This window comes from Triticum dicoccoides, chromosome 5A, assembly GCF_002162155.2.
Source record: "Triticum dicoccoides isolate Atlit2015 ecotype Zavitan chromosome 5A, WEW_v2.0, whole genome shotgun sequence".
Lineage (NCBI taxonomy): Eukaryota > Viridiplantae > Streptophyta > Magnoliopsida > Poales > Poaceae > Triticum > Triticum dicoccoides.
In genome coordinates, this window is record NC_041388.1 from 208,796,730 (window position 1) to 208,810,249 (window position 13,520).

Genomic DNA, 13,520 nt, shown 5'->3' on the forward strand with positions numbered 1-13,520 from the left:
TGGGTGCAGTCACAATCTGATTTGTTTGGGTAGGATAATAAGCCATCGGCATGGGAGGCGTCGATGCAATAGGTAAAGCCATATTAGGGTTTTGCACACTAGTAGCTACACCATCATTACCACTAGAGGATTGAGATATATTCTTCTGAGCATTAGTATTTTCTATGAAAGTTTGATAGACTATATTATTACCATCAGCAATACGACTTTCAATCTCAGCCCACTGCTCAGGAGAAAAGGTAGTACTTACATAGGGTTTAACATGTTCAGTCTGAAGAGGAGGGAACTTGATTTCTTCAATCGGAGTGATGTTGTCTTGGCGATCTTTCTTGTATTTTGCAAGGAACTTCTGCATGTCCTTCTCCTCGCGCGCCTTCTTGTACTCCTCATAGATTTGGCGATGATCGGCTGATATCTCATCAAGACTGTGCTTAATAATGTTATCGGCATCTACCTTAGATGGCTTGGGAAGATCGGACATGGTGGATGATGATGATTGATCTTCATTCCCCAGCGGAGTCGCCAAAAAGTGTGTTGACACACGAACACGTCACGTGTACCCTCGACGCTGGGGGTGATGCACCGCAGCTCACGTCGAAGGAGACCCGACCCGACCTAGGGCAGCCCATAGCCGCCGCACTCCCTGACGGGGTCCCTCCCGGGAGTGTGGGGTTTTCGGGTCTGTAAAAGCGCCCGTCGACTGTCTTGCGTATCGCCCCTAGAGCCTCGGGATTCACAGCTCTCAAACATGAAGAACAGCGAAGAACGAGAGGGAAAAACGGTGGAGAGATAAAACGTAGATGAAAAAGTAGTATATTGATTTGTTTGATTGTGTGTTGTTCAATCGGCCATCACCCTAACATATATAAGAGGCGGCTTGGCTTCTTGTACAAGCAAAGGATTCATCTAGGCTTTCCTTACGAAAAATTACATCAATTCACGTCCTAGAGTCCTAGTTCTATTCCAACTCGGATTCAGTCTAAATCCGGCCCAACTTCTGTCTTCCTCCTTGCGCGGGCCGCCGAGCATGCATATGACCTCCGATCAAGACGGCTCAAATATGAAACTTGTGCGCCTCGATGAGACGAACAATCCTTATGTTGAACACTTTTCCAAATAAGACCATCTTGAATATTCTACGAAGCCATCTTTAATATCCAGTCGGACTCGGTCATGTAACGGACTGGATTGTCCGAGTCTCGTAGTGAACTTATAGGCCGTATACTATCTCATATGATAATGACTCCAAAACAAAAAGTTCACTGTTCTGACGATGCGCACAACTTCCGTGTTGATCACTTTTCCATCCGAGGTCATCTGGATTACCTTTCGGGCACATCTTCAGTTTCACTCGGATCCGAGCTCATCCACTCGGACATTAGAGTTTTTCGTCCGACTGGATCTTTTCACTCGAATGTTAGACTCTTTCACTCGGAAGACAATCTTTCACTTGGATGACTATAATTTCACTCGGAAGACAATCTTTCAGTCGGATGACTATATTTGGCCCGGAAGGCAATATCTTACTCGAACGTCAAGTTTTCAGTCCGACGGTAATCTTTTCACTCGGAATAACTCCACTCGGATGATAATTTCACTCGGATTACTATATTTTCACTCGGAAGCCAATCTTTTACTCGATCGATAAGTTTTTCACTCGACCTTTTACTCGATCGGTAGGTTTTCACTCGGATGGTGAACTTTTCACTCGGATTTCCCGACTGAAAACACAGCCTGACCTTGATTTGCCTCTCCAGGTTGCATACAACCTCGGATTGAGACAAATTTTATATGAAAAACGATTGGCTCGACAATACAAAACTTTTTCGTGTTGAAGGTTTTTCGATTCAAGGCCGTCTTGATGGCCGAGTTACTCGCGCAACCTATCAGACAAGTGTGTGGCACCTCGCGCCATATTTCCGTTGAGGTTCGGTCTGTAGTGTAATGCCTCTAACTTTTGGATATGAACTCGGATTGAGATGATTTATATATCAAAATTGATTGCCTCGACGAGACGAAGACAATTCCTTAATAGTGCTCCTTCAGCCGAGGTCATCTTGAAGACGTGATTGGCCAAAAACCACTCGGAACATTGAATTATGCCACTCGGAGTATAGTTTCGGTCCGTAAGATAAAGTCGAATGAATATAACCGAAACATCAAAGTGGTTCCACTCGGCGACGTGAATCTTTTCATGCTGAAAACCCTTTCACTCGAGACCATCTTCATTGCAATCTGTATCTTGCCAAAATCAGGTGTCAACACTTTCATCTCCATTGTTGTTGTTTGAACTTAGGTATCACATGGAAGAAATCCAACAACCTATGAGCTCTTGAAGCAACCGGTTTGGAGGAACAAGTTTGGAGATAACATGTTTCAAGTGAAGCTGATGTTGTAAGTTTTTACCTCTAATGTTTTGTTGTGCCACACCCATGTGGTAGATAGACAGGGCCATAGGGGTACATCAACAAAATCTACAACAAATTATCTTTCCAATGCAAAAAACCTCACATCATTTGGAGTTGTGACTCAAAAGTTCTAGCCAATCTTGTGGAAGGTGTCCAGGCTGTCAACACTTCGCGAATTTCCGAGGAGCTCTCCAACAACTCCCAAAGTTGACCACTTATTCCCCCAAGCAATCCATACAAACCTGCTTACTGATACGTCTCCAATGTATCTATAATTTTTTATTGTTCCATGCTATTATATTATCTGTTTTGGATGTTTTATATGCATTAATATGATATTTTATATTATTTTTGGGACTAACTTATTAACCTAGAGCCCAGTGTCAGTTTTTGTTTTTTTTCTTGTTTTTGAGTTTTACAGAAAAGGAATATCAAACAGAGTCCAAACGGAATAAAATTTTCGGGATGATTTTTCTTGGACCAGAAGACATCCACAAAACTTGGAGGTCATGTCAGAAGAGTCTTGAGGGATCCACAAGCCCTTAGGATGCACCCTAGGCAGGCGCCCCTGGCTTGTGGGCCCCCTCGGGAGTCCACTAACCTCCCTCTCATCTCTATAAATCCCCATATATTCCCAAATGACCAGAAGCGTCCACCAAAATACTTTTCCACTATCGTAACCTTCTGTGCCCATGAGATCCCATCCTGGGGCCTTTTCTGGCATCCTGCCCGAGGGGGATTCAATCATGGAGGGCTTCTACGTCAACTCTATTGCCTTTTCAATGAAGCGTGGGTCGTTTACCATAGACCTACGAGTCCATAGCTAGTAGCTGGATGACTTCTTCTTTCTCTTTGATTCTCAGCACCATGTTCTCCTCGATGTTCTTGGAGATCTATCTGATGTAATATTCTTTTGCGGTGTCTTTGTCGAGATCCGATGAATTGTGGATTTATGATCAGATTATCTATGAATATTATTTGAATCTTCTCTGGATTCTTATATACATGATTTGATATCTTTGTATTTCTCTTCGAATTATCGGGTTGGTTTGGCCAAGCAGATTGGTTCTTCTTGCAATGGGAGAGGTGCTTTATTTTGGGTTCAATCTTGCGGCGTCCTCACCTAGTGACAAAGTAGGGCTAGCGAGGCACGTATTGTATTGTTGCCATCAAGGGTAAAAAGATGGGGGTTTGACAATATTGGTTGAGTTTATCCCTCTACATCGTGTCATCTTACTTAAGGCATTACTCCATTCTTTATGAACTTAATACTGTAGATGCATGCTGGATAGTGGTCGATGTGTGGAGTAATAGTAGTAGATGCAGAATCATTTCGGTCTACTTGACACGGACGTGATGCCTATATGCATAAGCATTGCCTTGGATATAGTCATAACTTTGCGTTTTTCTATCAATTGCTCATCAGTACTTTGTTCACCCACCCTATTATTTGCCTTCAGAAGAGAAGCCTCTAGTGAAACCTATGGCCCCCGTGTCTATTTTCCATCATATAAGTTCAGATCTATAAACCAAAAAACCCAAAAATACCTCACTGCTTTTTATTTACTTTTACTTTGTTTTACATTTTATTAATATTTTATATCGAACTCTATCAGATCTCACCTTTGCAAGTGACCGTGAAGGGATTGACATCCCCTTTATCGCGTTGGGTGCGAGTGTTTGATTGTTTGTGCAGGTGCATAGATTGGCGACTTGCTTGTATATCCTACTGGATTGATTCCTTGGTTCTCAACTGAGGGAAATACTTATCTCTACTTTGTGGCATCATCCTTTCCTCTTCAAGGTAAAAACCAACGCAAGCTCAAGAAGTAGAACTTACTTTTTAAACCATTTTCACACCTAGCTAATGGGGGTTGTCCCTGCTATAAAACCCCATCTCCCCCATCCTCTAGAGGACCTTTTGTCCAACCATTCAGCTACAAGATTATGCAGCAAGACTACTAGAGAGATCCGAGAGATCCTTGGTACCTTTTCTCTTGTGAGTTCATTTGGATTCGCGAGAATGAGCCTCTAGTTCCCCCTAATTCGTGCTCTACGGTTCCGGCCATTTTTTGTGGATTAGTCCCGATTTGTGGTTCTACGATTGTTTGGACAGCGGGTCGGAGTTCTTGTAGCTTTGGTCAGCCATCACCAATGTATGGGTTGCATCCAACGTTGGCAGGTATAAAGCTAGTTATCCCGTCTGCTTGCAGCTAGTTATCCCTCCCAATTCTATCCTACAACATGAAGATCGGGCCACCCTCAGGCGTGAACTCGTTCATCAGGTTCCCACCTATTATCTAGCATCAGAGCCTTCATTGATATGGTAGGATCTGTTATCCAAGTTTATCTTGCTATCATCCCTTTAGATCGAGTGTTTTTCATGCTACATTTTCTGTCCTAGAAGTCCAAATCCCCACCAAAAAAATAAATCCAAGCCTTGTTGGTGCTGAGATCTTGTTGTTGCATACTTGCATGTTCTTCATCTTTTAGATCTGCACTAAGTGCATCTTCATAATTACTTTCAGATTTGGTTGTTGTGCTTTGGAAAAAGAGAGAAAAAAGAGTGGCAATAAAATCAAAGAGAGAAAGGAAAGAGTGGCAAAAAATGTCAAGAGTGAGAAAAAAGGAAGTGTTGTGTAAGATCCAAAAGTTTCAGCTTGGTAGAAAATTTTTAGAAGCTTGTGTGTTGTGTATTTTTAATCTTGGTGCAAAGGTGCAGCAGATCTATCCCCATATTTTCTTGGTTTGCAAAAACTTGATTTCAGCACAAGCCCCTTTTTGTTTACCCCACCGAGCTCCACCAAAAACAGAAGCTAGTCCTTTGATCCCTATTTTTCAATCGCTTTAACACATCCGGGAGAAGCATAATCTAATGTGAACTCATAAGAACTTTGGTGAGTAAGAGGTGAGGTTGTGTGATTCCACAAAAATTATCCTATTCCACTTTTCAGCCCTACTAACATGGCAGGATCTACACTGAGTGTTCATGGAGAAGATCAAGGGGAAGAAGATGCCCCATTCACACGTGCTGAGTTTCTGGAATTATGGAACATGGTTCAAGAATTCCGAAGGAGGCTTAATGAGCGTCTTCCAAGAGGCGGTGATGGGGTTCGACACCAACAATACCCTGTTTCTCATGAAGTGCAGCAAAGAAGACATGCTCGAGGGCATGATGTTGTTGCTCGTGGGCGTGTCACTACTACTAAAGAAGTGCAACAAGGAGGGCATGCACGAGGGCATGGTGTTGCTACTGCTCGTGTGTCCTGGTTTTGTCACGGCATATGCCCTTGTGAAAGGATTAGCTATGGAGACATCGCAACATAGGTTCGCTTCAAGGGGTTGGACGGGACAAAGGACACAAGGTTTACCTAGGTTCGGCCCCTCACAACAAGGTAAAAGCCTACGTCCTGCTTCTAGTTGTATACTTGGGTATCAATTACAAGGGAGCGGAATTGCTTGACCTAGCTATCGATCAATTGTTTCTTGAGTTAACCTATCGTTGGGTCTCGCCTTTATACACAGGTTGAGGCCTCAGGCTTACAAGAGTTCGAGCCGGATCACGCAACGTGACCAGCTCGGTTTCCAAGTCGCCTTGCCTTACCAAGCAAGTCACCACCAGGCAGCTCACACCTCCGGGTCTTGGGCCTCCTCTAGGACCGCCGCTTAAGTTGTCGCCTGTCTTCATGCTTCATCTTCTTGGACCTTCTTTAGCCTTCTTCATATTAAGTCGCCAATGATGTAACCCGACCCCTTCTGGGCGGGTCATACCTCAGGGTCATATCCCCAACATTAGGCCCTAGATTGATTTGAACTTGTTCATGTCAATCTTCACTTCTTCAGCTGATAAGTCATCTTTCCAACATTTAACTTTTGAACAAATCCCTGTAACCCGCCATGACGTCACATGAAGTAAATCCATAAAAAACTCATGACATCACAATGGATCTTTTGCATCAACTAGTCTTCCGAGAATCGAAGCGCCTGTACTGTTGAGATAATCATGTTCTCTTACTTCCAATCTGCATTTATTTGCTATAGTCCGTCGGTGTTCGTCGTGTTCATCCAACTTTATCATAGCTCATCCATCCGCCATAGTAGCTCAACCCAAGAACAACACTGACGTCATGTGGTAATGGTTTTAATGTTTGTTTCAAATCATAGATTCATCCTTCCCTTCTGAGATTCAATGTCCAGCGCACTAGTTCTTCCGCGGCCATACTTTTAGGTTTTGCAATTACCTTTTGTTTTTTGAACTGCCATAGATCCAAAATTATAGGCATGATCTGTGAAACTTGTTTGTCCAATACTTGGTGAAATTCTGTCAAAAAACTTCATAAATCCCAGTTCTATAAATGACCATCTTGCTTAACATGACTTGGGCGGCTCAAATAATAATCTGGTAAACCGCCAATCATTTGTCGGTTTAACCATAAATTTGTAACCCGTCATATTCCAATCACTCCGTAACTAGCTTGTTGTTACCGAATTATCACTCTAATCAGTAGACGACTCATCACCATAATTTTAACCCGCCATATCTTTGCTCCCAGGCCGTAGCTTTTTAAACCACCAATTATGACCAAGACTCCGACTTCTTGCGATTGGGTCGCTTCTTAAGTTTCTAAACTTTCTCTCCAAGAGTATGTGGATATGGGAGTCTGGCCAACGAAGGATACCATCCACTGGCGAGTTCCAGGTGCTGAAATTAGACCTCAACCTAAAGAAGGTGATGTCGTCATCTTTGCGGATCACCTCCTCCACGGCTTCTCGCCACCTCGGTCAAAATTCTTCTGGGATGTTCTCCATTTTTACAATCTTCATCCTCAAGACATTGGTCCCAAGTCTATTTCCAATATCTGCAATTTTCAAGTCTTCTGCGAAGTGTACCTTCAACAAGAGCCCGAAGTTGATTTGTTTAGAGAGTATTTCTATTTTAACGCCAAACTAAGATGTTCGATGGGCCTAGCCTCGAACTTGGCGGAATTTCCATTCAAAGGCGATGAGATATTATTTTTCCTGCAGCTATATTGCCTAGTCACACCAAAGATTGGAATTGCACGTGGTTCTACTGCTAGGACACCTCTCGAGACGGTGAAAATCCCCTGCCGTGTTATCGCCCCTTCTGGCTTGGCCCCACTCACGCACTTCCAGATTGCTTGTCTGGTGTAGAACGAGCCAAGTATTCCACCATCTGTTCAAACATAAGTGCCCTGGTAGCCAATGGCTTGTCTGGAGTAGACCTGGTCCGTTGTTGGGTTTTGTAGAGAATCTTGCCATTAAGCCGGCGCAGCGGCTTAATGTGTGAATACGCAGGCAACACCAAGGACCATCAACGCTACAACCAGACACCCTTGATTGATGAGGAAGCCGCCGCTATGGTTAAATCATTACTTAGGGAAACTCTGGAAAATTGCCGCAAAGTAGGAGTTAACCCTTTCTGCGTGCTCAATGCACCTCCACATGTAAGTGTTTCCATAAACTTTTGTCATATTCCCATCAATACTTTTAACTTTCACTTTACTTCAATTTTCTGTTGCTCATTTGAATATACGCCGACTCTCCATTCTGGCGAAAGAAATTTCAAGCTGCCCCTCCAGTCAAAAAGCTTAATACAAATGCCCGTGGCCGGGGTCGCCATAAAAAATCAGCACTGGAAGATCTTCTCAAGCTAGATGACTCGGAGGTAGAACTTGACTCCCTTGGTCGCCTTCTTATGCAACTTATTGATGTCGGCTCTTCTTAGGATGACGTAGAGACCAGCCAAGCCAATGCTGCAGAGGTAATCCCTGTCTCCTCCGGCTCAGAACCTTTGCTAAGAAAGAGAACTCGGCGGGTCATCCGGAAGGTGAAATTTTCTCATCCTCTTGCTCACTTGGATCCCAACTTTTTTTCGAAGAAACATCAACATGGGCCAAGATGCCCAACTCGAAGCGGTGGCTCTCAAGATCTTATCTCCGGCTTACCTAATAGGACCTCTCCTCGCAAATTTCATCATGAGGTTCCACATAACCTAGACTCTCTTTATCCACTAGCCGGCCAAATATGTCAACCTCTTAACCCTTCCAATTCAAATTATTAGAAGACACCTCCATCATCTGGAGATTCTTCTGGGACTCAAATGCCAACATTCAAGATCGCCCAAGGGTAAGGATTTCAATTATTTATCAGCAATTTATGATGATATACTCATACACTTTGTACTTTATTGAAGAGGTGTGGCAAAGGCCGGTAAGAAGCAGAAGCTTGGCGGGTCTTCGAAAGATCCTAAAACTGTTGAGCCGGAGAAATAGTCTACAGATATCTCTGAGGCCACACTCAAGACCCAGAGCAGCCCATTGATGACCCGCCACCATCAGTCGATGTCACCATCCCTGAGCAAATGGATGCGAAACATAAATCGAAGGCCAGCCATGACCCGCCAAGCCCTAAGTCACCAACTCCGAAGTCAGCTGAGGAGATCCTTTTTGAGGACTCTGATGGCGTGACCATCACTAGGATGGCTTGCACTGCACCAGGGGCTTCCACTGTGTTAGCCAAGCATGGTACCAAAGAAGAATCTCATTCTTTTTATAAAGGCAAGCCGAAGCTGGATCTGGAAACTTATGCTGCCCTTAGTGCCAGTGACATCCACGCCTGTTATCTGAGCCGCCTTCACACTAGCTGTGATCTAGAAGCCGGCTTAGTGAACCTTATGAAGGAACAATATGAGGTATGTTGCTAACCCCTTTCCACATGCCTTTATATAGCCGCCAAGTCTAAATTATAGGAAAACATTGAGTATGTTGTAGACTTTGATAAAATGTCCAAATTGTAGCCTATCAGGGTCGGCTTATCTTATCAAGATGAGTCGGGTCTTCAAATACTAATCTTCAATGAGCTTTGTACAGTTTTTCAACCATTAATTTATAGTAACAAGATGAGCCATACTGATAAAAAACTCTAAGATCAAATGTGTAGTCCCCAAGGGCCGACTTAACATAATAAGATGAGCCCACACTTATAGTCACATCAGAAATCTAAATATTTAGCCCCAAGGGTCGGCCTAAATTGACAAGTGGAGTCGGGACTTATAGTCACTTCAGAAATCCAAATATATATAGCCCCCAAGGGCAGTCTTAAATTGAAAAGTTGAGTCAGGACTTATAGTCACTTCAGAAATCAAAATATATAGCCCCCAAGTGTCGTCTTAAACTGACAAGTTGATCCGGGTCACAAAAGATTTTAAAATGACCCACATTAGCCCCCAAGTGCCAAGTGTATTGCTTGCAATGTGATTGGAACTTAATTAATCATATCTCACCAATCCTGCTCTTTGCATTATAATCATTTCCTTTTTGTATCTCAGGCCGAGTTAAAGATGAAGAAATCGCAAGTTGGAGATTTAGGAAAGAGCTTGAAGCTGCAGCAGACCAAAACCTCCTAGGCCAAGTCAGATCTAAAGGCTTCGTTAGAAGAAATTGAAAAACTGAAATACAGAGAGAGCCACCCGGGAGACTGACAGGGCGGCTCTAGCCAAAAAAGCTGAAGATGTTGAAGCTGCTCTTAAGCCGGTAACTGAAGATTTATCTGGCTTAAAACAACACATTGTTCAAATGGAAGCCGCCAGCTTTGGTAAGTATAACATGCATTCAAATTCAGTAACCCGCCTGACTTCTTATAGAAATATATGCAGGGCTAACTCACCTAGGACCTTTATATAACCTCTTAACATGCCCTAGGAGTGTCAGCTTTGGCCAAGACATGCTATTGAAGCCGAAGTCCATTTATTCTTTAACTGAACAGTTATACAACGGCACTCTCCGCAGTCTTGTGGCCTTAGGGGGTAACAAAAAGGCGCCAAGTCAAATCAAGGTTGTGCTGGATCACCTGTCAACTTTCCCAAGCTAGATTGACGAGCAAAGACAATCAGCTGCTCGAGCTGGAGCCATTACCGCTCTTGGCCGGGCCAAAGCCTGGCAATCGGAGCTTGACCCGGAGGAGATAGCCACCGGGTGTCCTGAATTCAAAGATGACCAGTCACCCTTTGAAGAGAATGACTTCAATCAATGCGCCCGAGAGATGCCGCCTGTGGCCTGTAAGCTTGTCGAAGAACTAAATTTGAACAAATATACGATGGCTTACGACGACAACAGTCAGAAGATTAAACCGCCAACTCATGATGTTGTCAATCTCATTCCTCCTCGGCATAAGCATATCTTTGCCCCTCACATTGATAATTATATTATACTCAATGATGAAGCCACTTTTGAAGCTTTAACCGACATCGATTGGACAATGGCTAATCTTCAGATGATCGACGAAGAAGAGCGAGCGCAGGATGATCCACAATCCTCAAGGCGGCCGGAAGAAAACTAATCATAATGATGATTATCCAGGAAGCTCTCAGGCTGGCTTATAGGAGTGCAGCTCCAAAAACATTTGAAGTTAAAACTTTTGTGGGCTCAAAACACAGCCTGGTAATAGGATAGCTGAAAACAATGATCTGCCATGTCATGCCTTCATGCATGTGAATCTTTGATTTTTGAGACGCTAATTAAATCTTTATGATCTGTTTGATGCTATCATACCAATACTCTTATTTCCATTTAAATCTTGTCATGTCTTGCACAAAATTTAAACAACATATGTCCTAGCGACTTAATGTCAAAAACCAGGGCGGGTGACAACCCAAACATATATAGTCTTATATAATTACCAAAAAGTCTAAAATCAAGGCCATTCAAGCTGAAATATACGGTCGACTTAAAGTCGAAAGCCAGGGCGCGTTACCAAACCCAAACATTTTATATGACAGTTGAAAACATACATTTAAAGCTGAATTATACTGGCGGCTTAGACATCATTAGCTAGGGCGGGTACCAAACCCAAAATACTCAATCATGATCCATGTAATTGGAGTCTTGCGACCCGTATATTCAAAGTTTGCTCAACGGCGAAAACTTTGGAAGAAATAAATCCAAAGAACTAAAAATAAAAAATTCAAGAAAACTCAAATAATTGCTCGGCCGGTTTACCAAAACACGACCGAACAAGTTGGCTCACAGGCCATGTGCTTTCAAGGGCCGCATAGTCGTTCAGTGTACCCTAGCTCACTGTAAGCCGGCTCTCACGTGACAACAGCCGCCGTTTTAACCTTGACGAGTTTAGGGTCTTGAAAATATTGACTTGTTAAGAGTTCGGTGGGTCACCTGGTGGAGTAGCAAGTTGCAAACAGGCAGGATAACTCACAATTTGGCATCTCATGCCTGGTCAAGAGGGTATGAAAGCTAAACCGATGGGTTGGAAGCCCCCAAGAACCTTATGACCAAATAATAAATACTTATATACTCAAAAATGAAACGACAGAGTCCTTGAATAGCATGGATGCCGGCTTTATTATATTGATCATAAAAAATATATACATTGACAAATGTATGTACAAAGATGAGAGTTGGTGGCTCGGGTGTAGTAAGGCCGATGATGAGCAATATTCCATGGCCGGCGGGTCTCCTCCTCCAACTTGCGTGAATCCTTGTGTTCTCGTATATTAGTGAGGTAATAAGACCGGTTATTCGTGTTTTTGCTGACCACAAAAGGTCCTTCCCAAGGAGGTGTTAACTGATGCATATCAGTCTGATCTTGAATCAGCCGGAGTACCAAGTTGCCCTCTTGAAACTCTCAAGTCTTAACTCTGCGGCTATGATAACGACGCAAGTCTTGTTGATATATCGCTGAACGAGCTGCCGCAAGGTCACGCTCCTCAACCAAGGCATCAAGTGCATTTTGACGCGCTATCTCGTTATCGACTTCAACATAAGCTGCCACACGGGGCGAGTCATGACGGATATCACTTGGAAGAACCGCCTCAACACCATAGACCATGAAGAAAGGCGTATAGCCTGTTGACTTGTTGGGGGTGGTATTGATACTCCAGAGCACTAAAGGTAACTCCTTAACCCAACAATACGGCGTTTGCTTCAAAGGTACCATAAGCCGGGGTTTGATACCTCTCAATATTTCTTGGTTAGCCCTCTGAGCTTGACCATTAGACTAAGGATGAGCCACAGAAGAAACATCAAGACGAATATGCTCCCGTTGACAGAACTCCTTCATAGCACCTTTAGACAAATTAGTACCATTATCAGTGAAGATACTACGAGGGTAACCAAAATGGAAGATTAGTTTTTTAACTAACTAAACTACGGTTGCCGCATCACACTTGCTAACCGGCTCTGCTTCCACCCACTTGGTAAATTTATCAACTGCCACCAAGAGGTGGGTTTTCTTATTCTTAGACCTCTTGAAAGGTCCAATGATATCAAGCCCCCAGACTGCAAATAGCCAAGTAATTGGAATCATCCTCAACTCTTGAGCGGGCACATGAGCCCGTCGAGAGAATTTCTGACATCCATCACATTTACTGACGATATCTTCTGCATCAACATGAGCCGTCAACCAATAAAACCCATGATGAAAGGCTTTAGCCACTAAATACTTACATCCGGCATAATGACCACAATCACCTTCATGGATTTCTCTTAAATTCTCACAACCCTCTTCATGAGAAACACATCGTTAAAACACGCATGTCACGCTGCAGCGGTGTAATTCGCCATTGACCATAGTCATAGACTTAGACCTCCTAGTGATTTTCCTTGCCAAAGTTTCATCCTCAGGTAACTCGCCTCGGGTCATATAATCCAAGTAGGAAAGTGTCCAATCAGGAATAGCATGGAGAGCTGCCACTAACTGCGCCTCCGGGATAGGAATAGCAAGATCCTCTTCTGATGGAAACTTGACTCAAGGATTATGCAATACATCAAGAAACACATTAGGAGGCACCGACTTACGTTGAGACCCAAGCCGACTCAAGGCATACGCCGCCTCATTCTTCCTTTGATCCAAATGCTCCACCTGGTACCCCTTGAAGTCACGAGTAATGTTATCAACCACCCGGCGATAAGCTGCTATGAGTGGGTCTTTGGAGTCCCATGTGCCTGAAACTTGCTGAGCGACCAGGTCTGAGTCGCCAAAACACCTGGCCCGGCTTAAATTCATCTCTTTGGCCATTCGAAGGTCGTGGAGTAAAGCCTCATATTCAGTTGCATTGTTAGTACAAGGAAACATCAG